The sequence below is a fragment of the Melospiza melodia genome, chromosome 5, assembly GCF_035770615.1.
Source record: "Melospiza melodia melodia isolate bMelMel2 chromosome 5, bMelMel2.pri, whole genome shotgun sequence".
NCBI lineage: Eukaryota > Metazoa > Chordata > Aves > Passeriformes > Passerellidae > Melospiza > Melospiza melodia.
In genome coordinates, this window is record NC_086198.1 from 9,010,605 (window position 1) to 9,038,532 (window position 27,928).

The 27,928-nt window shown below is 39.4% G+C and overlaps 1 long non-coding RNA gene across 1 annotated transcript; it reads left to right on the plus strand.

The window, feature by feature from the left end:
• The first annotated feature begins 15,333 nt into the window (after positions 1-15,333).
• On the plus strand, positions 15,334-27,918 carry LOC134418973 (uncharacterized). The gene is made up of 4 exons (XR_010027911.1): positions 15,334-15,680; positions 17,111-17,214; positions 22,571-22,698; positions 27,711-27,918. It is a non-coding gene; the product is annotated as an uncharacterized LOC134418973 (long non-coding RNA).
• The last annotated feature ends 10 nt before the right edge of the window (positions 27,919-27,928 follow it).

Genomic DNA, 27,928 nt, shown 5'->3' on the forward strand with positions numbered 1-27,928 from the left:
GTAAGCCTTAGATTGGTGATGTGTTGTATGAAACACCTCTTAATTTTCAGAAAGCTAAACGTTAATTCGGTTGAATGTAAGCAAAATGCAATTCCATTTATGCCACATTACCTGGTTTTGCTATCAGCTAATTTAATTGGGGGGAGGGGGGCCCAACTGTGGTGAAGCACCTGTAATGAAATTAATATCCTGAACAATGCAAATTGAGCAATGGCAGTGAAATCCTATATGCACATGCGGTTTCCATGAACCTCTTAATGCACATTTTCTGGTCTCTTGGGAGAGAGCTTTCACTGTTATTAAATGTTCATGGAGGAAGTCACTTGATACAAAAGGAAAAGGGTGGGCAACATGTTTGCATAGGAAGAAATGATAAGGCAAATTAAACTTTTGGGGTTCCCTTTTCGTTTCATCCATCCACGAGCAAATAACCTCTCTCATTCATAGCTGGGTTTAAGCCATCTGCTGCAAGTGACAATGTGCCACTGGGGCAGAGATGACACAGAGGAGGGGAAGGGCAGGGCTCGGTGTGGGGAGCGCAGCCCCCAGTGCTGCCCTGGTGGGGCCCTTGAGGAGGAGGTTGCTGCAGGGCTGGGCAGAGCTGCCTGGCACGGCAGCCCCCCACAGCCTGGCCCTTGCTTCTGAGTGAGCATTTAGCTGCCCATTCTCTTGTGCCTGCACTCTGGTTCCACTGCATTTTCACACTTTTGGTAGATGAAAACCACCTAGGAATTCTGGGCAAAGTCTAGACACTTGCAAATTCTATTTGCATTTTAAAAAACATACTTGTATTTCAGTTCTACGTGTATTTTTAAATCTTGTGACATACAGATCTGCAGTTCTTTTAGTCCTGCCTTTGCAATCTGGACTGTGACCCACTGAGGCAAATATGTAAAAGCACCCCATTTGAGGCCTCAGGTTTAAGCATTTATATTTTTCAGATTCTGTACTGCTTTTTTTTTCTGTGTACTTCTGAGTTTCTTATTAGGAGATGGTAAACTCTCTTCACAGAGTAGGTAGACAAAACAATTCCTTCTCTAGCTGAGAACCAAGGACAAAAGATCCAAATTTCAGACCCAAGAGCATAAAAAAACATGGACTGAAGAAAGAAAACAAGAAGGATGGGACTTCATGGGCTAAAGCTGTAATTGGACAATTAACTCCAATATGTATATTGACCAGAATTTATAAAAGTGTGAGACCCCGTGACCATTTGTCCATTTTGTGACCATTTTGGGTTCATCTTGGGTGTAGCCCTGGCTGGGCTCTTGTACTGCCCAAGGTGTATCCATTGAGGCCTTTTAATAAATACCTACTCAATTCTTTAACTCCATCTAGCTCTGTTCTAGGTCAGCCTTCATAAGGCATCACATTGAGCTGTGCTGTGCATGTCCTAACGTGTCTTGTTTTCTTTATTGTTCAATAACAGGTTTTGAGCAGCCTACCCTAGACAGTCTTATATGGGAATAGAACAGTTGCAGTGTTTGAACTGCAATTACTCTGAATAAAAATGCAAAGAAACATGCATTTTCATTCTTCTAATACTGTTCCCAGGAACACCATGCTCTATCTCACTTTTCTTCTAATGAATATGGAAACTATTGCACAACCCTGCAAAGCACAGTAGTCACAAGGAGAGAAGAATAAGACCTTGCTGATTCTTTTCAAGAATTAATATCCCAGAAACATGTTAACAAATATGGCTACAACTAGAAGATTACATATAGATGTATAGAATGTGGAGAATACCTTCAGAATTTTTTTTTTTTTACTTTCAAATTATCATATATCAGATCTGGATTGTCATAACAAGTGGATATGCTGTAATATGGTCTGGGAAAAATTAACATCAAAGTGTTTCTGTTCCTTGATGTACACAGAACTTTGACCTTTTTCTACATTTGGCAAATAATAAACTTAAAATACTTTCTTGCAGTTTCATCCAATAATTCAAGCATTAACAGAGGTAGATAAAGTTCTTCTGACAACATCAAATTATTTTATTGCCTTATATGGGATGCATAATTTAATAAACTCTCTGAGTATCTGTATGTCCACAAAAACTACTAATAAAGTAGAGGAATGGAAAGACCACTTCAGTTTTCTTGGTAGTTTATATGAAATCTTATTTTCAACATAGTTCCAAGAACTTGGAAGATGTTACTTAATAAGAAAATAAGCTGGTTTCTGCATCTGTGAGGAAGAGTGGCCAGAGTTACTGTCTTAGTACAAGCCTAGCCAGGTACATTGTAGACATTTTAGGCAACCCACTAACAAGAAAACAAACAGCTAAAAGCTTTTTAGTAGTGCCTAAGAAAAAAGATACTTTATCACCCAAACAAATAGAAAACAGCCTTGATTTTTATAGAATTAACCAACACTTTTGCATCTCTGCTTTTTTTCTTTCCTGGATTTCTTTGTCCGGCTCTTTTTAAGGATGTTTCTAATCCATAGGGGCCCCAGGTGACATCATTTTCCAGTAATTAAAGACAATTATTTTCTTAAGATTGCCACCATATCTTTTTTTTATCCTTTTCAGATATGCTATTACCTTATTGTCTGCATTTGTTGTTGGTCACATCATACACAATCCCATCAATAACTAATCTCTGGCTAGTGGCAAGTCTGACCCAAACTCTTTTTCATTTAAAGCAGCCAGCATCTCTTTAGGAGAACAGCACTAATTTTAGGGTGATGTAACTCAGAAGGGTAACTATCTGGAATAGAATATTGGCTTTATCTTCAAGTAACAGCAGTTATGCCAAATAAATAAATGTGTTATTTCTTTCTGCCTCCTAATTGGCATAATGTTTCCCATTTGTATCTTTTTATCTCTTTTTATTGAGCTATTCTTGCTTATTACCCTAGCAAGTCTGTGATAAGCCATAGATGTTAGATTAGTTCCCACATAATAGATGTGAAGAGAGGGCTTTTAGAAAGCAACATGCACAGATGGTTCAAACTCTGTGGCTATCAGTCATGCTTGCATATTGTGAACAAGAATCCCAGGGACTCCCAAGTTTCAAAGACAAAGGAAATCATCAGCAGCTTTATAAGAAAGGCCATGCATTTTCATTACCTCTGAGAAGGATATCCTAGCTTGGTTTTAAGACTTGAAATGATGGAAGACACACCAGCATAATCTGTTGGATTCAAGAGCCCTTCATTTACATGGCATTCTCTCCAGTCATGTCACTTGTATTAATTCAGCTATTTCCCTAAAGCCAAAAGTAAGGGATAAAAAGGATATATTTCAAAAGTTTGGAGCTGCACTCCTAATCAATGAATTTTCAAAAGATTTTCTCTAATCTCCTCAAAATCTACCCTAATCAGGATAAATATATTTCCCTTTAAGACAAGAAGGTTTTGTAAAGTAGATAAAACAGTGAATAGGAAAGACATCAGTGGAAATAGTTTCTGTATTGGCAAATCACTCTTTGCTGCCTGGTGTCAAAAATAAGGAAATCAAATTTTTGCCTTTTATGATTATCATAATATCATAAGCAACATAAACATATGTGTTGAAAGCAAAGGGAGCCAACCCATCTTTGTTGATCAGCATTGACTCCCATTTATTGATCAAATCAGCCACTTTATATAACAGTGTTAATTAACTTCATGCATATTACAAAATTCGAGCTCACGATAGGTTACAGAGAAAACTCTAACCCCTCCTTTTGTTTTACAATACCTGTGGTTTGTTTATTGAAAACAGGACCAGCATTCTCACTGTGATACGAAAAGTTCTCAAAACCTTCCTATCTGTTCCCAGAGAGGCCAAGGACAGAATGTTTTGCCTGTTATGGGAAGACTGTCTGAGAATCTTATTGTTTATAAAGTGGTGCTTGAGAGAGCCTAATTATTTATAGAATCAAGCCTGGGAAATGCTGCTTTATCTCTACCTTTTACTTTTCCCTCAGCTGTATACCTTCATGGCCTCTTTCTTTAAACCATGCTAGAACCAGACTCTCCACACATATGATGTCAGGAGCTTTCTTTTTTTAAGGCCATTGGATCTGCCTTGTTTTGAATCCTGGCAATTCAGGTCTTGAGCTACTTTGTAAAAGTGGCTTTCAGGAAACTAATTTGGAGTTCCTTATCTGTAGTACCAAAGCCAGGAAGGTGGGATGGGTAAAAAGTTCATCCAATTCCCTCACTGTTTCTAAAAGTAAAACTGGTTTTCAGCACAGGTAATGTATTTAGGGCGGTGAAGTCCTACTGATTTTTTTTATATTGGACTCTTGAATGACAAAGTTAGTTTTTAAAACAGAACTAAAATTCCTAAGACCATTACATTGTTTTGATAAATCCCATACAAAAAGTTTAATGATGCAAAACTGTAAGGGCAAGAGGAAATCTTTGCCACATTCTTGAAAGTTGCCTGAATGAAATGTTGCAATGCTGTGACACATACACACACACATTGCATCTGAGGTCTAAAAGAGTGGAAAATATATTTACAAACTGATTAATAGTGTGCACTGTCCTTTCTTTCACTGTTTAAAATAAAATATTGGTGGTGTTCAGGACAACTGAAGTCAGAAGGATGACACTGGAGCTAAGTTCAATAGCAGAGGAGGAAAGGAGAGTAGGACAAAGAATGTAAAAAAAGTCTAGTGACAATAGACAAGTAGAAATCTTCCCCAGAGCCAGACACAAATTGTTGAGACTTCCTCTGTTAGAAATGGTTTTAATACTCATTCATGGTTCTAACCACACTTTCTGATTGTCAAATGGCCTTCTTAGTCAAGGGGCAAAAATATTTTACTTCTCTAAGACTTGTATCAAATTGTATATTAAGGATGATAAAAGCCTGGCTAAAACAGCCATATGTCACTATGTAACTACTGGCACTTTGAAGAACCCAATAGAAAATTTGGCTTACTGTGTTCCCCAGGCTGTAGCAGAATTCTAATAGCTTTGCTAACATCTTTGCCTCCAAACTAGGCATTCAATAGCTGTCACAGCTTGCTTCCAGTAGCAGCTTCACAGACCACAGAAAATACAATATGCTGTGATAAATGAGCTACACAAATGTTTTGCTCATGCCAAAAACTGAAAATCACAACAAAGCCTTGCTATTGCACCTTAACATTACACATGATTTTGTGCAGGCCAAATACATAAATGGATCTGAAAAAGGTATTAAACACAATGATTTGGAACAGAACCATAAAAGACTTTTGAACACAAAGGTCTGTGGATCTGTGAGGTCCATATCAGGATTTTCTAGACCAATGATTGCCTGAATGGGAAAGGATATCAAGGGATCACTAAATAATTCCCCATTTTTTATGCTCTTGCTTTGGCCATTGACAGAAACATTACGCTGGACTAAAGAAAATTGGTCTTAACTAATACAACAATACAGATGTTTAAGCTAGCTTGTCTCTGATTTAGCAAGGACTGCTCAGCTAAGACATATGACTGTGTAGGAAGTGAGTGGCAGCAAGAACTAAAATATAGGGCCAAGCTATAGAGCAATCTGCAATTCATGCATAGGCACTGAGTCAGTTTACTGCTAAGTTTAAGCTTTTCTTAAGGTCACATCTTTTTTCCAGTCTTGTGCTCAGCTCAAGGCAGTGGCCACATTATCCTGCAGAGTCTGTATACAATATCTCATTTCCCCTTGTAACTGCAATTGAATACAGATGTACTGATCATCTGCATTGGAACAACATGTTGGTTATGTACCAAAGAGAAAAAAATCCTGATGGTGTCACCACATGGGCAGAGAATTGTAAAGGGGTTTTACTTGAATTTCCTCCTCCTTACTGAGTAACTCCAAATGAGTCCCTTTAGTCTCTGCATCCCCATGGTAATAATGATAGCTACCTTTGTAAAGGACTTTGATATACAATGATGCTATTGACATTTCCAGGTACTTACATCATCAAATTAATAGCAAAACATGACAAAGAATGCAAATTCATGTGCCATTATCTTTTTCACAGCTGCAAAGAGAATATTATCCATTTCATCTTTTGTGATTCAAAGAGGTAAAAATTCTTTTCTGAATTTCCTAGTATTTGGTGGGGGAAGAGAGTGAAGATCAGAGTATACATGTATACATCCTGCCTTTAGGAATCTAAACCAGGAGCCCCTGTGTCACTTCCATGCTAGAGGGGTTATCTCTCCAGTCACTCTGAGGGCAGTGGAGAAGGAGGTGCATCTGGATCAGGAGGCTGCATTGCTCTGGCTCCCCTAGCTGCACTCAAGGCCCCATCTCTGCCCAGCAAGGAGACAGAGGCCTGGCAGGAGAACCTGCTGAGCCAGGCTCCCATAGTGCCCCAGCCTCCTGTGCTGCACAGTCTGAGCACAGAAACTGTGACGTGCGTTCAGGTGAGGCTGTGCTAAAGAAAGCAGCTGCACACTACATGCTCTCCAACCTGCCACAGTGCCTCTCACACACTTAAGCAGACCGACTGTGAAATGGCATCTGCCTTAAAAGCCTTACTGTGTTTTGCGGAGAAAAGGAGAAACCTCACAACTTTATAAAAGTTGTAAAGCCCGGTATGCTTTTATTACGACACGTGCCGGACGCAAGTCCCCCAACAAGGCATGCGTACTTCTGAAGACCTCAGGTCGTCTTTTATCCCCCTCCCAAATGCATATGCATACAGTTTCACAATAAGTTCATACATATTCATTCCACGTGACATTTAGCACTAGTTCTTCTTTATCAGAGGAATTCCTAGGTCTGGGGCAGATCAACCTTGCGGTAATTTCTGTTTTTCTTTCTCTGTCTCCTTGCTGTCTCTGGAATGCCGCCTTTCCTTCAGCTTTGGCCCTACAGACCTCTCACCTCTCCCAGGCACTTCACCTAATTCAGAATGGATCCCCACTCCGTCTCAACTGTGGCAGAGCATCAGAGTTGTCACTGAATCACAATGCCTGTCATTTGTACATCCCTGCACAAGCACTTCCTAAAAACATCTCCCACCCTGGAGCTACTGCAAGAACTGGTCCTATGTTTTCATTTCAATTCTATTTGAAGCATAGGGCAGGAAATGGGGAAAACCCATCAATCTAGTACCCCTCATAACAGTAATTATGAGAAGTTATTAATATTCATAAAGCTTTTTAAACAGGCTTATTTACTAGATGTGGCTCTGGGAATTCATCTACAAAAATGTCAATTTATGAAGGCAACAATGTACATATCTCCATCTGAATTATTCACATTGGTTGATACAATTAATCTTTTCTCTAGCTGAGGTTTAAAATTGGATCAGATGAATTGTATTACTAAGGTTCTTTTTTCCTTCTGTTGCCAGTGACTCACTTCAGTACAGAGGACTTTATTTTAGTTATCAAAAGCTTGGTGAGAAGCAGCTCATCTTTTAAAGTTCTTTTCATGACCTTACATTGTTTCATGTCATGCTGGATCTCCTGCTAGAGATGTTAGTGGCAGCCTAGTGGAAGATTTTAGAAATTCATGCATGTTTTTTTCTTCATTAATGACAGCAGATAATAGCAGGTTTGGTATTAATACAACTCACTCATTTATAACTTTATTTTCCCCTTCATGCCTTAAGCACCAATATTTCTGTTAGTGGAAGCTGAGGGCCTGATCCATCTGCTGTTTTTCCTCCTGGATAAGCACTGCTCCAGAATAGTGACGAGGAAATAACTCCACAGTGTGCAGGCAGCTGTGGTTCCCAGCAGTCTGAAAGGAAAATTTTAAAGGAGAAAAGCTTTTTATGTTAAGTCCTATCAACACTAAGAATATGGTCCACATAGCAGTGTTAGAAGAGCCTGAATATGTAGAATCTTGGTGTGTTCAGATGAAAAGAATAAATGGGCTAGAAAGCAATGAGTGGTCTCAAACTAAAGTGTCATTCACCACTCCATTGAAGAAGTGGAAAGATTAAATATTTTAGCAAGTCTCCAGGTGATAATATTTAGGTAGAGCTTAGCCTGTAGAACTGCTGGCCTGCCTCTCAAACTGTAGACAAGATTACTAACTGAGAAAGCAACATTCAAATTATTCAGTAGTCATACTGATGTTTCTTGCTTGGGTACCATTATTCCAACCTTTTCATACATTAAGAGTCTTCCTGAAGCATGTAGGTAGGTGATGCATTTGTATTATACATAAAATTTTAATTTTCCATTGCCAAAACCAGCATAGGTACATAAAACTCAAAGTAACAATAAACATTGCATAGTGCTACTGAATATGAACTGCCCTGGGTGAACAGATGCATCTGATCATGTTTTTCAGGAGAAGGTGTTTGGATTTACATTGTATTGTAGGGCCTTATTTCTCCACTCAGTCTTATCAGCAAAATAAGATTTTATTTTCTCCACCAGATAGTATCAAACCAGGTCTGGATTTCTTTGGTTTGAGGTGGTAATAAGTCAATTGCTGAAACAGCTATGACTTCAGGAAGTCAATTGCTGAAACAGCTATGATGTGTATTTATTGCCTTTATCATTCACTGAAGTTATGCTCTGATCTACCTTATCCCAGGAGCTTTTCAAGTGAATTTACAAGCAGCTGCCACCTTTTTTAAATTCTTGTCTTTGTCTGCTTTCTGATGCTGAGCTCTGGTAAGTATCATCTGTTAATATCTAACAGTATGGGTTTATAACCAGCATGCATTTCAGGAGCCAGGTTCAATATTTACAAAATCAGTGGTCCTTTATCAGCACATATCTCTGTTTCCAGCCCAAGGATCACACCACTTTGCTATCTAGTTTATACAGACAGGTGAAGCAGCCAGGAAAAATGATTGAGATAACAGTGAAGGTAATCATGGAAAGAGAAAACATAATTAAATGCTTTATGGGAAAGGTTCCAAAACATGGAGCAGAACACCAGCATCCACTGCAGTATACCTAAAGCAAAAACAGATAGGAAGTTTTTTGCCAATTGATTTGTGAGTGATGGATCAGGTTTATTGAAAACAAAGGAGCAGTCATCCTGTTAACAAGAGAGGAATTATCCTATTGAGAAAGAAAAAGAACAGAACAGTGAGAGCACAGAGCATCCAGGCAATGGGAAGCTTTAGGAATCCCATCAGTGAGAAATAGCCAATGTCATGAAGCCTGAAGTGAGGCCATATGGGATCTATTTCATTAGACTGTTGAAGTGAAAAGATATGCACTCTCTGGGTTGTGAAACCAATAAATACAAATTTAAGTTCCAGTTTTAATTCTTCAGAATATTTTCAGAAGATTTAGCAAATGCCTTCATGAACTTAAGGACTGGGCTCATAATAACATAATGAAACTTATTCCAGTTAGAAAGAAACACAGACTGTCCAGAAAAAGAAGCCAGATTTCTCCACCCTACAAGTGTTGCAGAAATTAAAATTATCCTTTCTTGAAGTTCTTATGAAGAGCTTTTGCCTTGCAGTTCTTGATAAAGGAAGATGGAGAGACCAATTGACCAATTCAGCATATGGTGGGTTTATAAGGCATAATCTAGTTTAAATTGTACCACATCATAAGACTAGAATTTAAAATGCCGTGAAAATTCATCTTTTTCCCCCTGTAGAAAATTCTAGACACAAACCCAGTGAAGACAATCTCTGAACACTGAGACAGTAGCTGACACTGCTGAATGCACAACTTTCTCCAGCAAGGTCATGGACATGCTGGAAAATTTTGCTTCTATAAATTTTATTGACTTTCAGTTTCTGATAACACTAAGTGAAAGCACACTGAACTCTGGCATTGTGCCACAAGAGACTATTTAATTCTGACAGCCAAACCCCACAGTTTGCTGAGTCACAGAAAACTCACAGTAATAAGTCTGTGTAAATGAAAGGCACCTTTTGTCAAAGACAACTTTGTAATGTAACTTTGACCAGACTTCAGTTTATTTTCTGTCCCTCCTACAGGGGAATATAACTTTGAGAGAAAAATGCAGGTTCTGTATTGTTTGAAAACCCTCCAGTTCCCCTGGCTCATAACCATTCCTTAGTTTCCCTAGTGTGTCTATGGGGAAAGGAATAGAACAGCTCCAGGAGTAATACAATTTAATTCCACTTGTTCTTGTTGCATGGTCACAGGTCACACACTGTCAGTATGCTTTGGTGGAATGAAGAAAATGTAGAATATAGTGACTTTATAAATACATTTTTCTTTTTGCTTGCACAACTTTGACAGAGGGTGACCCAAATTGTATTTCTCAGTAGGAATAGGTAAGTACTTGCTTCTGGTTTTCAGTATTCCTGTCACATGCAATTTTTCTTTCAAAATTAGAAATGTATTTTCATCTGCCCCAATTAAAACATGCAAACAGTAAAACATATTGAAAGAATCCTTTGCTTTAAATATATTTTGGTAGTTAGAGGTGAATGACCCAGGCTGTCATTCACCACTAGTCAAATCTGAGCTTACAAAATCCACTTATACTAAATCAAGAATGAACTGTATTCAATTATATATATCATACAAGCATTTAATATTTTGGCTTGGAAGGGACCTTCAAAATCATCTAGTTCCAACGCCTCCTGCCTTGGCAGGGACATTTTCCACTAAACCAAGTTGTTCAGAGCCCCATCCAACCTGGCTAATTTTATTTCTAAATCTACTCTCTTTCAGTTTGAAGCCTTTCCCCTATGTCCTGTCACTCCATACCCTTGTAAAATGTCCCTCTCCAGCTCTCGCAGGCCCCCTTCAGGTACTGGAAGGCTGCTTAAAGGTCCTCTTGGAGGCTTCTCTCCTCCAGGCTGAACAACATCAACACTGAGCCCTTCTTCACAGGAGAGGTGCTCCAGCCCTCTGATCAGCTCCTCCCCTTAAAACTCAGTTTCTCTGGAGCTCTGTTCCCACAAAAATTAGCTCAGCATAGTGAAGTTCTTCAACTGACCATTCACAAAGACACAAAGTCAAACTTGCTGCCTTCCTAACACTATCCCAGAAAAGCCATCCAGGCTATTTTTGTGCCATCTGGCCAATTTTTAAAAGAATATTAAAAGCCTAAGATGCTCTCTTTTCTCTCCATGAACATTAATGGTAAAGAAGGTGTGTTTAATTTTTTTTTTTCCAAAATCATCTCTGCTGGAAAAGCACAACTTAAAACATACTACCAACTTCCAGAATATGCTCAAGCATTCTGTGCTATACAAATGAGCAAAGAGCCTCAAGTCTTCAATAGTCTTGTTGAAAAATTATATAAAAGCTGGAATCTCATGTGCTGTATAAAGCAAGTGTCCAGGTTTAGAGCAAATTTGGGGAAGAATCCCCCAAAGGAGCTCCGGTGGGAAAAGCAGTTCCAATCGGCCCCTCACCCCAACTGGTCCGGGAGGAAAAAAAATACCTCCTTGGAGAAAGGTGGAAAAAACTGTTTATTAAACAATAAAACCAAAACAATATCAAACAATGTGACCCCTTGCCATTCTAAAAGAGATGACAAACTGAGAAAACCCCAGGTTGAAGCTCAGCTCACTCAGTCTCTGATCAGTCCCTCTGGTGCTGGAATTGTCACAGGCCAGGCCTGGTAGGCCACAGCTGCAGCTGCCGGTGCTCCCCTGGGTGTTCAGTCCAGAGCAGTTTCATCAGGTCCAAAGAAAAAGGAAAAAAAAAAAAAAAACAGTCCAAGGAACTTTGCCTCAGCTAGCTAACACTAACTAAAAAGCAAAAGGAGAGCTCTGTCCCGCTGTCTGTTCATCCGGAGACACCACAGTCAGGAGCAGGAATGTGGAGGAGTGAGTGCAGTGTCTGAAAACAACCTGCGCACTTCTCTCCCCCCTTCACTCTCTGGAACACTCTTAAAGGTGCAAAACTTATTATTCAACATAAACAGAATGAGACAATTGGGAATAAAAGCATCGTATAGTCAACCCAGGACAGCAAGCCTCTAATTACACAGTTGAGATCAGTGGAGAAGCAGTATTTCATTGCACAGCTCTGAGAACATCTGCCTTCTGTCCCTGGCACAGTGCTCCTGAGCTGTGTGCTCTTTGTGGGGCTTCAAAGAACAGTGGCTGATTCCCACAGTGCTTCTCCTTTACAAATCCTTGGGGAACTAAGCATGGCTCTTTCTCAATTTGCCTATGAGTGACCACAGAATGGCCTCTTACTGGTTGTACTTTGAAAAAGCAAATCTTAGACTTGTGATTTCTTTGGGGCTTGTCCTTGCCAAGCTGGCTTTATATTATTTAGCAATGGCAAATATTAAACTGACATCCCCTCTCAGTCTTACGCTCCATGTGCATGAAAACTCCTTCTTAACTTCTTCCTTAACTTTTACTTGTAATGATTAATGACAAAGCAAATTAGGGCAGAGCTACTTCACATCATGTGCAGAGTGCACATGATGAAATAGGAGACAATAATTTAACCCACAAAGATCCACTCATCACAAGTGCAGTGACTTATCAACTTCCCAAAACTGTAATGAAATCTAGCTAACAGATTCTAACAAGGCAAAATCACAGCCTAATATAAACTGCTGCAGATTATACATATTGGTTTTGATGCTTTTTCTTTAAGTTTAAGCACACTATCAGAGCAAAAGTAGGGAAAAGTATCTATCTTCAGGTAAGAAAGTGAACAATCCCATGCCACAGCCCACAAGCTCAGACAGATGCAACATGTTAGTGACCCAGAAAAAACATTTAATTCTAACATCCTCTTCAAAAAATTGTATATTTATGTGAAAGTGTTAATATTTTTATTCTGTAGTTTGGAACATTGAGACACAAACATAATGAGCTGTCCAAAGCTCCTGCAGAAGCCTTCAACAAAGATGAAAACCTAGACCTTCTGACTTCCTTCACTGATTCAGCCATGAGACCCAAGTCTACCATGACTTACACTTATAGAGCACATGTTATGTACAACAGAATTTTACATTGCCCTTTATTTAACTTATTTTATTTAGATAACACTGTGAGAAACAGCTATTGCCCAGATGTGTGCAGCTCCATCACCAGATGCAACCAGGCTGTAAAGTTTCTCCAGGTAATAGTTAGCTACACTTTTTTTACTTCCCCTTAAAGCCAGGCATTCAATTAACTCATCAGCTACCACTAGTCAGCCACCAACTTTGTTCTTTTTTTAAAGCTTTCATGAAAAAAAAAAAAAAATCAAAGGACATGTGAAAAACGTAGTCAGAAGAAGCCCCATCTAGGATAGCACTTAAAATTGATTTCCAATGAAATCATGGCTGGGCATGACAAGGAGGGTAGTAAGGGATTATGTCTCTGTGACTGACTCATGTGTTTTGCTGTTCTTTGAAATCAAGAGCATTGATTTTTTTTTTTTTTTTAGTTTTACTTGGGTTTGCTTCCAGCATCCTGCAATTCCCCAGGGTCCAGAAAGATACAATGCTTGACACACAGGGAAGTTGCTGAAAGGTCAGTGTGCTCAGTACACACTGCAGCATCTGTGCTGCTGCTATATTTGCCAAGATTCAAGCAAATTCAAGGAAGAAAATTATATTTGAAGAGCATTTTACCTGAAGTTTTTCATCCTCTTGAAAAATACCCATAATTTATAACCTTTATTTATATATTTGTGCACAGACAGTCCACACAAGTTAAAACAAGCTGGCATCTGAGTTTTTCCACACTTCGTTTAGCAAACTCACTCTCAAGTACAAGCCTAGCTTTTCCCTCTACATTAGTGAGGCCATTCAGATCCACATGTACAAACATCACAGGAACACAAACTGGCACTGACACCCAGCACAGTCTGGCCAGCTCTGTGCCACCAGCTTGTCAGCAGCATTTACTGGCACTGGCAATGTGTACAAAGCTTGTACCCTAGCACTGATCTTTTCCCCAGCCTTGCAGTTAAACCCCAGAGCCAAAGGTGAAAGCAAATGTGGAATAATTTCTAAAGTCAATCTGAAACAAGTCATAGCCTTAGCGTTGACTGAACATATATCCCAGTCTAACCTTCCCCCTCTCATGATGAGATACCCTTGTCTGCCACTGTACCTGACAGAAGAGCATCTCTGTCTCCCTTGCAGACACTCTCCTTTGCCCTGGAGCTCTGTGAATTCAAGCCCCAGTTCAAGCTCCAGCCTTTGCACCCCACTTCATTTGCCCAGAGAGGGTTTTGCCCCATTTTTCTTCCAGGCCAGATAGAAATTAGAAGTAGGTTTGTGGTGGAGTTTGGATTACTTTGAAAGTTTGCATAAATCATGGTTTTACTCAGTGTAGCTTCTCGCCTTCCTCCCAGCCAAAGCTGTTCATAACCTAAAAACTGCTTTAGGATCAGCTTTTAGCCTGAACTCTGAAAAGCTTCCCCAGTAACCTGCAATAAACTCAAGCTTTGCCTTTTTTCTTTTATGTTTAGAGGTCAAACCCTACTTGATCCACCATGTTACCCAGCGATGCAATGTCCCATTTCAGAGGTTATTTCCCAATGACACTGGCTCACACCAACTCTCAGCTTAGTTTAACAGGCCCTGTTAATTGTTATATGACTTTATAAATTTACACAAACAACCTCTCATTCCTTGCATAACTATTTACTTCCAGAAGGCTGCATAGCTTTAATTTGGAAGCAAATATACAGCCATGAGACCCAGTCTTTCATATCTGCCTACCTAGCTGAAAACTGAGTCTTTTATTAAGGCAGCAGGGGCAAGAGAACTTCAAACACCTTAAGATACTCAGAGCTTGACAAGATTCAGAGATTTTATTGGAATTTCTATGAATATTAACTTATTTTTCTTGCAGTAGGGATACAGTGGTATTTTAGACATGAGACAATGTCTGCTGTGCACATGTACTGTCTCGTATTACTCTGGATGCCACATTTCCATTTACATTAGAGCCTCATAAGGCATTATTGACTAACTTAAAAGTAATGATCAGAGAGGTTTTATGTGGCAAGACTATTATGATCTGATGACAAATGGACCTATTTTGTTTTATTTTCTTCCTACATTTAACAAGACAATTATATCTAAGAGCAATTGGTAACAGCTAAAAAAGTAATCTGTTAGCTGCAGCAGTGAGCCACAATCAAATGAGGGAATGAGGTGAGGCAGCCTCTGCCTGTCTTTGGAAAGACAGTTTGCATATGAATGCTTAGACACACATGGAGCCAAACTGAAAAGGTTCCAATTAGCATGATCACCTCTGGATTTAAATTTATAGGTCACACTCACAGTAACACCTCATCAGGTACCAGAAATCAGCCTGACAGAGAAGCCCCTCTTCACCTGGAGCACAAGGTCATTCCACAAGAATAGAAGGACACTACAGAAGGACTACACACTGATGCACTCCAGGACAATTTTCAAACCTTTCTGAACATGACAGTTTGGGAGATTTCAGCAGGGAGCCCATCCTGAAAGGGACACTCTGCTATGCATCTTCAGTAAACTCCTCACATGAAAATGTGGGCTGGTCAGAGGCAAAGAGCAGAGAGCCTCAATCACCCAGGTGGTCACAGATTGTAAGTGATACCTGCAGTTTTACCAGAAGCTCTCAGAGAAGTCTGCAGGCAGGAGGAGGCATGTAAAATCAGTCTGCAGTGCTCACAAGGCTGGCGACTCATCTGCAGCAGGGACGTCACGGGGATCTGAAGGCAAATCACCCTGGGCTCTGCCAAGGGCTGTCCTGCTGTCTCTTAGCTTAGTGAGGAAGTAAAACACTGCAAACAGCAGGAGACTCACAGAGAGAGCAGCAACTGAAAGGACAAAACCTCAGGGTCACTCAGGTGATGGGAAGTGACTGTGCTCTGCTACCTTCACCTCTCTGCAGGTAAGTCCTGGCTTTCAGATAAAGCATAAAGTATGAGCTAATTAGACCTTTCTTTTCTTTCCAAATCCAGATTATGGCTTTTGGCAGAGAAAAACATCAGTAACTCAGAACCCTAGCAGCTCGTGCAGTGAAGAAGTTTTGTGCCTGTCCCGCTGCCTTTGGGCCAACATCTGCTTCACTTAAGAGTTGTTCTGTGTGATAAGCAGTATCTCAAGTGCACAGCTAGGGCAACAGCCTGCTGCCTTGCAGACTATGAGCATGCATATAAGTAGTAAAGACTAAACTCTGTTTATTTTCTTTAGGGAAATATTTTTTCATCTGATAAACTGTAGAGGTGGTGACTAACTGTGGAGTAAAAAGGTTATGCAAGGTATTAGTTGCTAAAAATGCTGTACTTTTCAAGAACTGCAATAAATATTAAAGCAATTTAGAAAGATTTCTATCTGCATCAAACAACTCTGCAGTTCAGATTTATGTTCACAGCATAATTTTATTCAGAGGTGATTATACAAGACATGCATGTTCCCAGGAAGGTTTCTTGCCATGCTGTCTGTTTTATTTAAATAATAATTACCAGTCAAAATTGACTTGGGAAGCTGGGCTTTCCACTAAACACTTTAGCTTCTTCAACAATAAGCAGAAAATGGACAAGAATGAGGGAACAGTAAGTATTCAAACAGCTGCATATGCTGATAATGAAAAAATTGATCTGTCAATGAGCCTACAGTCCACCATCTCTGTAAAAGCAGACAATAGCAAATGAAGTTAGCAGGCCCCTGCTGGAAATTGCCAGCTGCAAATAGGCTGTCTGGATGTCTGGAAGGATGGGGGATTCAAGAGGGCTTCCACAGTGAAATACAAAGCAAAGTGGTACCATGATTTTCGGCAAAGATAATGACTTAGCAGCAGGCACAGATCGTGTCATGCAATGATGGAAAGAGCCACTGGACCAAGCTGCTGGAGTCTGAGTATTTGTCCAGAGGGTCTACACACACTGCCCTGCACACACACACACATACTGCAGAGAAAAGGGCACAATCAGCATGACTAAAACCACTTCAAATGAAATAGCATTGCTGCATTTCTCTGCATTTTCTGCCAGTATACATCTGGTAGTAGTAGAGGACAAATATGCTTTTTCAATTATTTTTAGATATTTACTTTAAAACAAACATTGATTAAGTTATACTGAACTGTGTACATCACTGATTTGTAATATCATGGACTGACAAAAGGAAACCCAGCCCAGAGTCCAGAAAAAGAGAATTGCTTGGTCATCTCATAAAACATTAGGGTAAAAAAATTGTGTAGTAATACACCCATGGTATTGCAGATGAGATCTTGCCCATCTTGAAGCTACTTTCAGTATGACAGTGTTGGAGACCTGCAGGATCAATAAAATATTGATTTTATATCTTTTCTTTTGCCAGGCTTGGCAGAGAAAAACTGCCCTTCAATTGGAATGGTTTCAAGGATTACAAAGAAGGAAACATTCAAAACACCCCAGCTGATCATGAAAGAAGCCACAGAGAGGGTGAGTAAAAACTGTCCACTCGGGGAAAAAAAGTTATTTTTAATGTAGTTTTACCTATATTGTGAATTTCTGATGTTCTGAATATGCTATGAGTCAAGGGATGTTTTCTTTCAGAAGACAATAAAATTTCAAGGGCTGTGAAGGGGAAATCACATGGTTACTATGATGGCTTGGATCTGATCCATTATTTGCATGTAATTTCCCTTGGGTATATAACATAATAAAATTCCAATAAATGTGATGGACATGGAAGATATCCACAAAGAGAAATGCCTGTCTCCCCAGAATGTATAAAATGCCAGGAAGGGTGAATCTTTATATCAATCTCTTTCACCTTCAAGATTAGCAAGACTAGGGTGTGAATTTTTAGCAGTTTTAGAGTTTCTACAATAAAATATGTGAAACTCTAGAAGAAGCATGAATATACATTAACAGGACACCATGAACCAGCAAAATCTGAGTAACAACACACATATCCAAAAATGCTGTCTCCAGCACAGTACTTCCACCAGCTTCTTTCAGCCCCAGTGAAACCTGGCCTGTACCTAAGTATGAGAATTGTATTTACCCAAACCATAGAGAATTTCAAGTAGTGTAATCTTTTTGGGTTTTTTAATTCGCTGTTGTCATCTTATTTCAAAAGTTCCATACCTTCTTGGTGATTTTATCATGTGCAGCTCCACGCAGCACTGACTCCCTCTTCAACACAGCCAACAAACTCCAGCACCCTCCTCACCCAGCTACCCCACTCTTTTGTAGCATCATCTCCTCATTGGGCACAGCTGTGGCCTGTTAAGGGCAGGGCTGTTCCTAATCTTTGGTGATTGGTACAGCTGCAACTCCTCAGGGGTGAGATTACCTTCTGCACTATCTTTAATTTCTTACATTCTATCCCTCCACAATCCCCAAAACTGATTTACTCATTACCTTTTCTTTATGAATAAATGTGCACAGTATGCAATTTACAACCATTATGGCAAAAGAAAACAAACCCAAAGGAAACTAAGAAAATCTCTTTTAGAGTGGAGGAAAAGTGCAAATGTTCTAAAGGCTTGGAATTATTCTGATGATAGTCTTAGTTTTCTTTACAGCTTTAATTTTTGTTATTATCATTATTATCAGACAATAAACACCCACAGTGGAAGCAACTTAACTTATTTTTCCAGAACAAAACACATTTCCATTCCTACAGTCACTGTGGACCACTTTTCAATTAACAGAAAGGACTTCAGAGAAGTTTTCTAGGTCTGCAGTATATCCTCCTTCACTAGAGTATTGGCAAGAGACATCCATGCAATAACCAAAGCTCTCCTACATTTTTTCCCATTACTGACCAGGAATCGTTTTCAAGACTGTTCAGGCAGCTGTTCCAGAACACACAGCCTCCTTTCCACTGTCAAAGAAATACTCTGAAAATACTTACCACTCTTCAGCCTGTTGTCAGAAAGTCCATGGAATGTTAGGGTGTGAGAACCACAGTGGTCAGAGGTAGCCAAGTCAAGGCACTGGAGAAGTCAGCAGTTCCAGCTGTGGTAGCAATGGACCATGGACATTCCCAGGGTCAGTCAGCTCAGGCAGACAAGGGATTTGTCAGCACTGACCAACACCAGCTTGAGTACCAAAAAGCAAGATAACAGCACATGGTTAGATTTCTCTCTACTTAATGGGCCTGTACAAAAAGCCACACATCTTTAACCCCTGACTAACATACCATTATTTTCATTATCTGTAAGCAGTCCAATTCATTTTTATCCTACTGGTAAATGCATAATTGTTAATGCCTGGAGACTTTGACCTATACAGATTATAATTATAAAGTCCTCTGAGCTGTTTTAGTGCAAGGCATACAGTGCAGGTGAGAAGAGTGGGACAGAATGAGCACTGGGTGTCTGAAGTGCCAAGCTCCTTTGCTCAGAACACACAGATCAAAATCATGCATCTGCCCAAGAGAAGGGGGCAAATGCAACACAACTAGCCAGTGAATTTGTCCTGATATACTTCAGCATTTCCATACACTTTTCTCCAGTTCTGAACAATCTATCTCTCACTCAAATATGATTTGTGTATCTCATCAGACATCTTTCAGAGACACTGTGGTTGTGTTTCCTGATTACAGATATGGGAGACTGTCCCAGGCAAGAAGATGTGCTGCCCATTTCTCCCCCATTCCCATTTCGTTCATTTCAGAGCAGAGTTATTTCTGACACTGACAAGTTGCTGCATTAAAGTAATAATTCTGAACTTAAGACATCATTCTATGTGCCATCCTAAACCAGTGAGCCAAGTCAATTGTGACTTGAGAGAATGAAGGCTCAAAGTCAAGGAACAGCATGGAGGGGAGCAAGGTGGAATGCTTGCCTGGGGCTTTTAAAATGCAAAATGACTCTACTGCCTGAAGTCCTTACCAGCACAGTATTGCAGCTTGAATTCCTTACCAGCACAGTATTCCAGTAGTCAGTCCTGTAGTGTGTTAGTTGCTGGTATTTGGATTAAATTAACTCTAACTACTCTTTTAGGACACTTGTTTTATCTGGTTTTTTTTCCTTTATTTTTGACAGCAGGATTTGAGGGCACTGAGAAACAGTGGGAGAAATTGCATGAAGTGATTAAAACAAAATTCTCTTGAAAACTGGCACTTTTTGGAACTTGCATTTATTGATGCATGGAAATTATGTGTCTAATTTTACACAAAAAAAAATGTAACAATCTTACCTTCAGTAACTATCAAGAATTGCACAATAACTCTTAATAATAATACTTTGCATAGCACATAGAAACAACAGAACAACCAGCAAAGGTTTCCTGAAATATCCCTGTAACCTGTACGAATATACAAACCCTCCTGTTGCAGGTGTGTAAGCTGTATCTCAGAGCAAAGACTTTAGTCAATTTGGTGAGGGATACACCATACCCTCCTGAGAACCCATGAGTTGAGAGCATCCAGCCCTTGGACATTGAACTTAAGACTATTATTGGTTCTTTGTGTGACCAAAGTGCACAATGATTTTTTTTTTCCTTTTTAATAAGTTTGTTTATGCTCATCAACAAAAGGCCCAAGAAGATACATTGGCTGCTCAGCAGCGTCACTTCCTTGTCAGCCATAAGGTTTGTCACACCAAAGAACATGGCTGCATAAACCCAATGGCTTCATATCCTTTCTATATAACTATGAGATCCTGAAACTTTGAAAGTAGACTCAAAATGATGAATTCTATATTCTCCATGTAAAATCTGAAAGCAGCCTGAAGCCATCCAGCAGCACCTCTATATAACTCCACACAGGACCTAAGCAAGTCTGATGCATTAGCCTTACATTCCATAAAGAATTGTTGTCAAAGTTAAATCTCTTTCACAGCACAGAAGGTGCTTCAAAAGAAAATGTCTTCGTAAACTATTTACAAATCAAACAAATAATAGGAAACCCATTCAGATAAACTGACCTTGCTTTATGAGAACAAATAGCATTTGAGTGATAACCATTTCATTTCTATATTTTAAAAGTCTCAGTGGACTTTAAAATCAATAGATTTTTACAGCTAATTCATTTTACCACCAATTTATATTTTACAAATAATGTTTGGTTTCTAATACATCTTCATTTCCTCTCTATATTTTTTTAATAATATAGGTAGTCTATCAAATAATTGTCTCACTTTTTTTTCTTAAATACTGTTTTATTTTATAAGACATGTTGTACACATGTTAAGTTACTCTATAGACTATGATATTTTCAGTAGTTTCATAAATTAGTCTTCTGAAGCGATTAAGCTGTTCTCTGGGCTCCAGAAATAAATTCCTCAAACAAAATGATGTGTTTTTCATCAGACGATAAACACCCACAGTGGAAGCACTTTATTTCTCCAGAGCTGCAAATATTTTGAGCAACTACTTGTCATCAGTACATGAACTATATATATATCATGCAAAGAAAAACCAATTACCCACATATCAAGTGCAGTGAAGAGAAAGCCACGTGCCCCTGTTGCTGTTTCAATTGTCTTGAATTACCCATGTCCTTGAAATGCACAGTTACATCTCCCACCAAATACCTGATGTGGATCTCTTGAATATATTTGCCTGACTGGACCTGTGAGGTAGCTGAACATGTCTCACACCAGCTGGGTTTACCTAAGAGGACTCCTGGCTTCTAAGTGCATGAGGAATGGGAGAAGGAGCATCTCAGGGTGAACTGCCCCTGCCATGGCATTTGTCCCTTCCAAGCTGTCTCTCTAAAAAGTAAGAACTGACAGCATCCTCCTGTTCAGAGTGGAGGGACAACTCATTGCTACTCAGCACAAGTGCTAAAGGTGATGGGTGTTTGGCACCAATGAAAGCAAGTGACAGAATAAAATTCTACAGAACACATAAGAAACACCAAACACACCCTGTTTGTTCTGCCAGCTGCAGTTACTGTGATCACCCTTTTCTCACCATGCTCAATGTATTCACAGCAGCCATTCCCACTTTAGAGCAGGAAAGGTCACTGGTGGAAGACTTGGCAGACAGTTGCTCTGCTTTGTTCTTCCAGAATGTTTAGTAAGTCTGTCTATTCTGAAAAGACCATAGACAGCTTTCTGCAAACAAGAATAATCCTATTTAACTCTGCAAAAATTAATATTTTGGCAGTCTATGAGTCTTAGAATTTCTTGCAAATTTATTTATGCTAGTAGATTATACCATTTTCTCCCTTCTAGCCATTCTATCTGTTAAGATTTCTCCTGGAGTGTCTCATTCATGCAGGCTTGGGAAAGTAGGCAGTAAAATCAACCTGTGTTATAGACAAAAAGCAAGTTTAATAAGTCATAAATATCTGAGTCCTGTGAAAGGGAAGAAGCAGTTTTAATGACCTCTTAAAACAGGTTTTAACCTACCAGAAGAAAAAAGGAGGTATGGATGTGAAAAAAATAATGTGTTCTGAATAGAGCAGACAGGAGCTGCTCTTTCAGGATATGAAATGCAGGGTAGGTGGAAGAGACTTTTTCCTCTTACTGCCACATAGTCTATGATAATGTGATAGGAGAAGCTAAACCAGAATATTTTTGGTTCCCTGTAGGACTCAGCCATGACTGAAATTGTCCTTCTTTTGTTCAAGAAACACTTCCATTTAATATGCAGAGATATATGGTAGCTGGAGGGAAAAAAACAACCCAACCCACACCATTTGGTTTACTGTAAGAGACACAAGGTGTTCATAGGAGGGTAGAGCAACATCACAGTAACTTGTCCCACTCCATCACACCCATCTCCTAGCCTAAGGACAAGCAGTTCTAGTTCAGGGCTGGAGCAGAAAATTAGAAGTTATTTCATTGGCAGTCACCCAAAATATCCTTCTTTCTTGTCTTCTGATCATGAACAGCTCAAGCATTTCCTGCACCCTCTGCCTCTAAAACTACCCCTGTTTATGCCTAGTGCAAAGATTTTTCTGCTAAGACCAGAGTCTGACCCCACCATCCCATTTGTGCAGCTCATCCCATTTCAGCCTAGGTAAGTGTTATCCTGTATCTGGGGCTCTAAAACCTTGGCATCTATTATAGTGTAGGAGAAAATCCTCCATAAAACTAAATAACCTAAATTGGTTTTGAGCTTAAATGCAAGTTAATACTGTCATTATTACACATAATGACAGTAAGCCTATGAATGTGCCACATCTCCTCCCTTCTAATATATGATGGGAATAAATTATTTTTTTCAATAAGGTAAAGCTGAAATATTATTAACATTCAGACAATGTGCTGTTACCAATTACTTTTTTTCTCTTGATATCTAGAAGTAATATGAATCCTATCCAAGGTCTTTCTGTGGGGAGGTGAGCTGTAAAATGGCAATTATAATGGGGAGCAGATAACAATTTTGGTCTTTTCTACTATCAAAGAGAAAGTTACGTAATTTCCTCCATAATAGAAAGGTCTTCTAGCAAGGAATATAATTTCTTTAGAAAACTAGCACATGGAGGAAAGAAAGCATTAATGAGACTTTGATTGCATCTCTGCTATTGCTATTATGTGATAATCTTCGAAATTACTCACCTGTTGTATCTTGCTTTTTAATCTATTCTTAAAATGAACACTGAATCAGATACTTAATATACTTCATTTGCAAAGCTGTTTCCACTGAAAGCCATTCTGGAGAAATTTCTGCATGCTAAGGGGGAGCTGTCAGAGTTGCTACACTAGCTGTCACTAGGCACAGTGGCACAGCTGGCACACCTAACCTCACTCCTTCTGCAGGGAGCCACTGCCACAACCCCAGAGATCTGGGAATCAGTCTGAGCAAGCACTGTGTCCTGCTCGGCACAGCTGAAGTTGCTGTTGGATTTATGGGAATGAACCTGTGTTAACATGTGTCATGCAACACATACAGCTGTACCTGAGCTGGTGAAGTTGTCTGTACTGTGTTAAGGGGCACAGACCCCTGTATGCACAGCTTTGGCTGTGAATCAATACAGGGACATAGCTTCCAGTCCTTGAAAACCAATGCCAGATGACTTACTGAATTCCTTCAACTCTTTTATGAAGCAAATTTTGCTATACTGTTTTGCATTGGGTTTTCTTTCCCTGTCTTTCAGAGGAGACAATGTCTTGTTGAACAACTAAAGCAAACCTCATCCACAAAGAGGGTATAGGAAGAAAGAATACAGAAAGAGCAAGGAGTGATAATTATAGATTGTTAGAGACATCAGCTCTGATGCCTTTGAGGCAAGAGGCTCCCAGAACCATGTGAACTTAGCACCTCTCAGCTACACAAATGCACAAGGCAAGAAAAGCAGGAGTTCTGCAAATCAAGAAGACCCTTTGTCTTTTACTAAACCAAATATGTCCAGATGCCAGCAGTCTACCAATAACTTACAGAGAAGAAGACAAAATAGGACCAAGCAGCCCCAGAGCCTATTCCACAGCATAACCTGCAAGCAGGTTGGCAACAGTGACACACACATATATCCTCTAGCACAGCTGGCCTACTACACTTGGTCTCTCCAAATGCTACTTCTTTCATCCCTCCAGATGAAAACCTAGTGGTCTTGAGGGTACAGCTGCCTGCTCAACTAGAAATCAGACTCACACACACGAAATCTCTGAGCCATCAAAGAAGCTGTGCACCCCCTGACTGCCCACCCCCAAACTTTCTGATCATGCAGAAAGAACTGTGAGGCCAGCCAACTTCCCTAGTCCTGGGATACCTCCCAAAAAGTAGTGGGAGGGGAAGATGAGAGATCTCATAACTTTTGATGGCAAAAATGTTGGCTGTCTGAGAGTGAAAAGCAATTGTTTACTACATATTTGATCCCTTTCCATGTAAACCCATCCATTTCAGGTGCAAGTTTCCACTGAACAACAGGGACTCAGCCTGTGTGTTTCAAAGTAGAGGTGGCCTTTTCTTGTACATAAAATTTGTAGACCAAACCACCCCAATTTATTTAACGACAAAAAACATTACTAAATACTTTCCAGTAGATGGCAGGGTTACATTGTGACAGTGCTGAAAGTCTGAACTTGAAAGTGCTTCTGGATAAATGTTCAAGTACTGATCAAGCAAATTTAATTTGCAGAATGATCTTATATCGGAAAAGACATAAATACACATGGGATTAACTGATAGAATGTCATGCTGGAAATGCAGAAGTTATATTTTAATGCAGCAAAAGCTTTAAGCTCAACATGGTATTAAAAATGAACTTTGTTAAAAATGAGCTTCATTGAGATAATTGCTTATACCACAGGACTGACATCACACAAACCACAGTATTTAAAGTGAGAACTCACAGAAGTTACCAGCCATAGAATACAGTCAGGAGAAAATATTACTGAAAATAATCAGCAAAAGGGGTTTTCAGGACAAAAAAACAATTCAGCTGGACAGTATAGTGTTTGCTTTTCCTCAGGAACTGTGAAAAAATGAGCACCCCATTAAGGGAATTCAGTACTGCTTTTGTCAGTTTGAGAAGTCATGACCTCAGCAGGGTAGAGAACAGCTTCACAGGTTGGGGTTCCCCTCAGAAACAGCCAGGAGAAAAGCCTCCTGCACCCCAAGGGGGGATCTCAGAAATGGTTTTTTACTTGTCAGGAACCAAAAAACTCAGCCCAGGATGACTGGCTGCAAATAGATGAGGTTTCAGTTTCTTAAAACTGTTATCTCCATGTACTTTTCCAGCCAGGGCTGTAAGATGTGCCCCACTGAATTTCGAACACAACGACTCTAGTCAATGATTTCCTTTGCAGGTGTCCCAAGGTTGTATGGTTTTATGCTCCTTGAAGTAGAGATGATTTACATGAGATAGATAGAAATGTGGCCACTCTGCTTGTGTCAACTCTGGTCTGAGAACATTTTTGGCAACTGTTTATGTCAAACCTCTGTACACTGCAGGCAAAATGAAATGGCTGCAGTGAAAAAATACCACCCTACCTTTTATATGCTTTCCTTGGCAGAAAATGTTCAGACATCAGTCACCCAATACTTTTATTTCTTATTTGATGTATGCCAGTTTTGACTTGATTCACTGAAATTACTCACGTATTTAATTTCACTATTCTACTGTGGAATTATAAGATTATTTGGAATACTCTATCTATTCCTAAAAAGAAGTTACTTTTGTGAATATCTAATAAGAAAATGGAGGGGCTGATGACATGTGATTTCTGAAAGTAAAAAGGCCCAGTCTGGCATACCATCTCTGTCAGGACATAGTCTGTATTTATTGCACTAGTGCCTTTGTGCAGTGCTACTCATGTAGACCATGCTGAAAAGCAGAATTCTCATTCCTAATGATAACCAGTATCTTCAAAGGCACATTTCCTACTATTTCCTGTAATAACATACTCAACTTCCTCTGGTAAGTGGATAGCATTTATAAAGAATATAGCTACATCACTGAAAACAGTTTTGAGTTTTGCTTTTATTTTATAAAGTCCTTTGTTGTCTTTTTTTTCCCTTTGTTTGCTTTCACATATTAATGCCTGATTATATATTACTCTTTAAAAGCTTCATCTTATATCCACCTTACTGATGATTCACACCTATTGATTCATCTTGTTTCTGAAAGCATGTGCTTCATAACAAATACAAACAAAAAAGAAATAAAACCAGTATTGACTGATGCTCTAAAATCCTATTGTATTTTTGCAGTTGGATAAAACACACAGAATTTGACACATCCTGAAACTCTGACTCTGGTGAGAGGGTAACACAAATGGTAATATTAACATAATCATCTTGATCTTTCCCCCCAAGAATAACATAGCTCTAACTGTTCCAAGATCACATGTCCTTTCTCCCCCTTTCAGCCTCATGAATAATTTGGCTCATCTTTCTCACGGACACAGAGAATCTTGCTGAAGGTCATGCAACATGCCCAGTATCTTTTCATTCAGCTGCAATTCAGCACTGTACCCTGTGCCTTGTATTATTTTACACTCATGACATGCAGCTGTAGATTGTTTTCATGGTGGTGCAATGCCTGATAGTCAGTTCAAGCAGTGAATGGTAAACACTGATGTTTCAAGAGCTAATTAGTGGTGAAGATTTGTTTTTTATTTCCCTATCTCTGTTTATTCAGCTGGAAAGCCATGGGCCAGGCGAGGTCAGCAAAGGCGATTAGAGAAATGATCTTTGTTTCATACAACACAAAGTTGAATTAAATAAGATTATTTGGTAAGAAAAGAATTAAAGAGTCTGATGCATCTGACATTACTAAGGTAACAATTCTTAGGCCTTTGGCTCATCCAGTATCCCCACTAATCCATTTGTCAACCAATATATCTGTCTAAAGACAAAAGGTCTCTCAGGTTTGACAGGGAACTGAAATTCTTCTATGTCTGGCTCAGTGGCTTCATTTCCAGCCTTGAGCTTCAGCAGTGCTCTCTGAAGCAATACTCTGTCTCCACTTTTCAGTAGCTAGAAGGAAATGTACAGGAAATCATGAGGCAGGGAAGTGGATGCAGAAAAAGAAAGGAACCAAAACTCTTTTATCTGTTAACCCCAGCTTATACATGGAAAGTTTTGTGCTGGGGGGAGGGATGGGCATAGAGTGGTTCTCACCAGACCTTCTTTTATTTCCTCATGTCCTAAAAATTTGATAGCTTTTTAATAGTGGTGTCAAACCCTCTGAATCCAGTTTTCTGTAACATCACTGTGGAATTTTCCCTTCAGATCACAAGAGGTGTGGATTTCACCCTTTCCTCAGCTGCCAATAATTTATGCAGACATATCTGCCCTTGCCTTAGCACATCAGCACAGCTAGACTTTCTGCAGCACACATCACTGAAGAGCCTGAGCAACAACACTGAACACAGCTACAAGTGCATGCAGAAGTGGCTCACACACATCCTGTACAACAGGGAGAGAGACCTTTCCATCAAGTGAATATACTGCAAAGCCTCAGAAGGAGAAACTCAAAAAGGAATTCAATCACAATAAGCTGTTAATTTCAAGAAGAATCATATATGCATTTACATAAGGTAACATATAGTGGCATATAATCAGTGGGTTTGTTTCATTTACAGACTGTCAATGACACATTTCAGGAAAGAACTTCCTCCAGAAATGAGTGACAAAAGTGGATCACAGCAGAAAATGTAATCTTCAAACAAGCTGAGAATTTTTCCTCCTCTGGAAGGAGCAAAGGAGGGAGTCATAGTAAAGGTATAAAACAAGTTACTTTTGTAACCCCATGTCCTAAAAAAATAAAGCATAAGGAGGAATAAAATGTAATTGGTCGTTC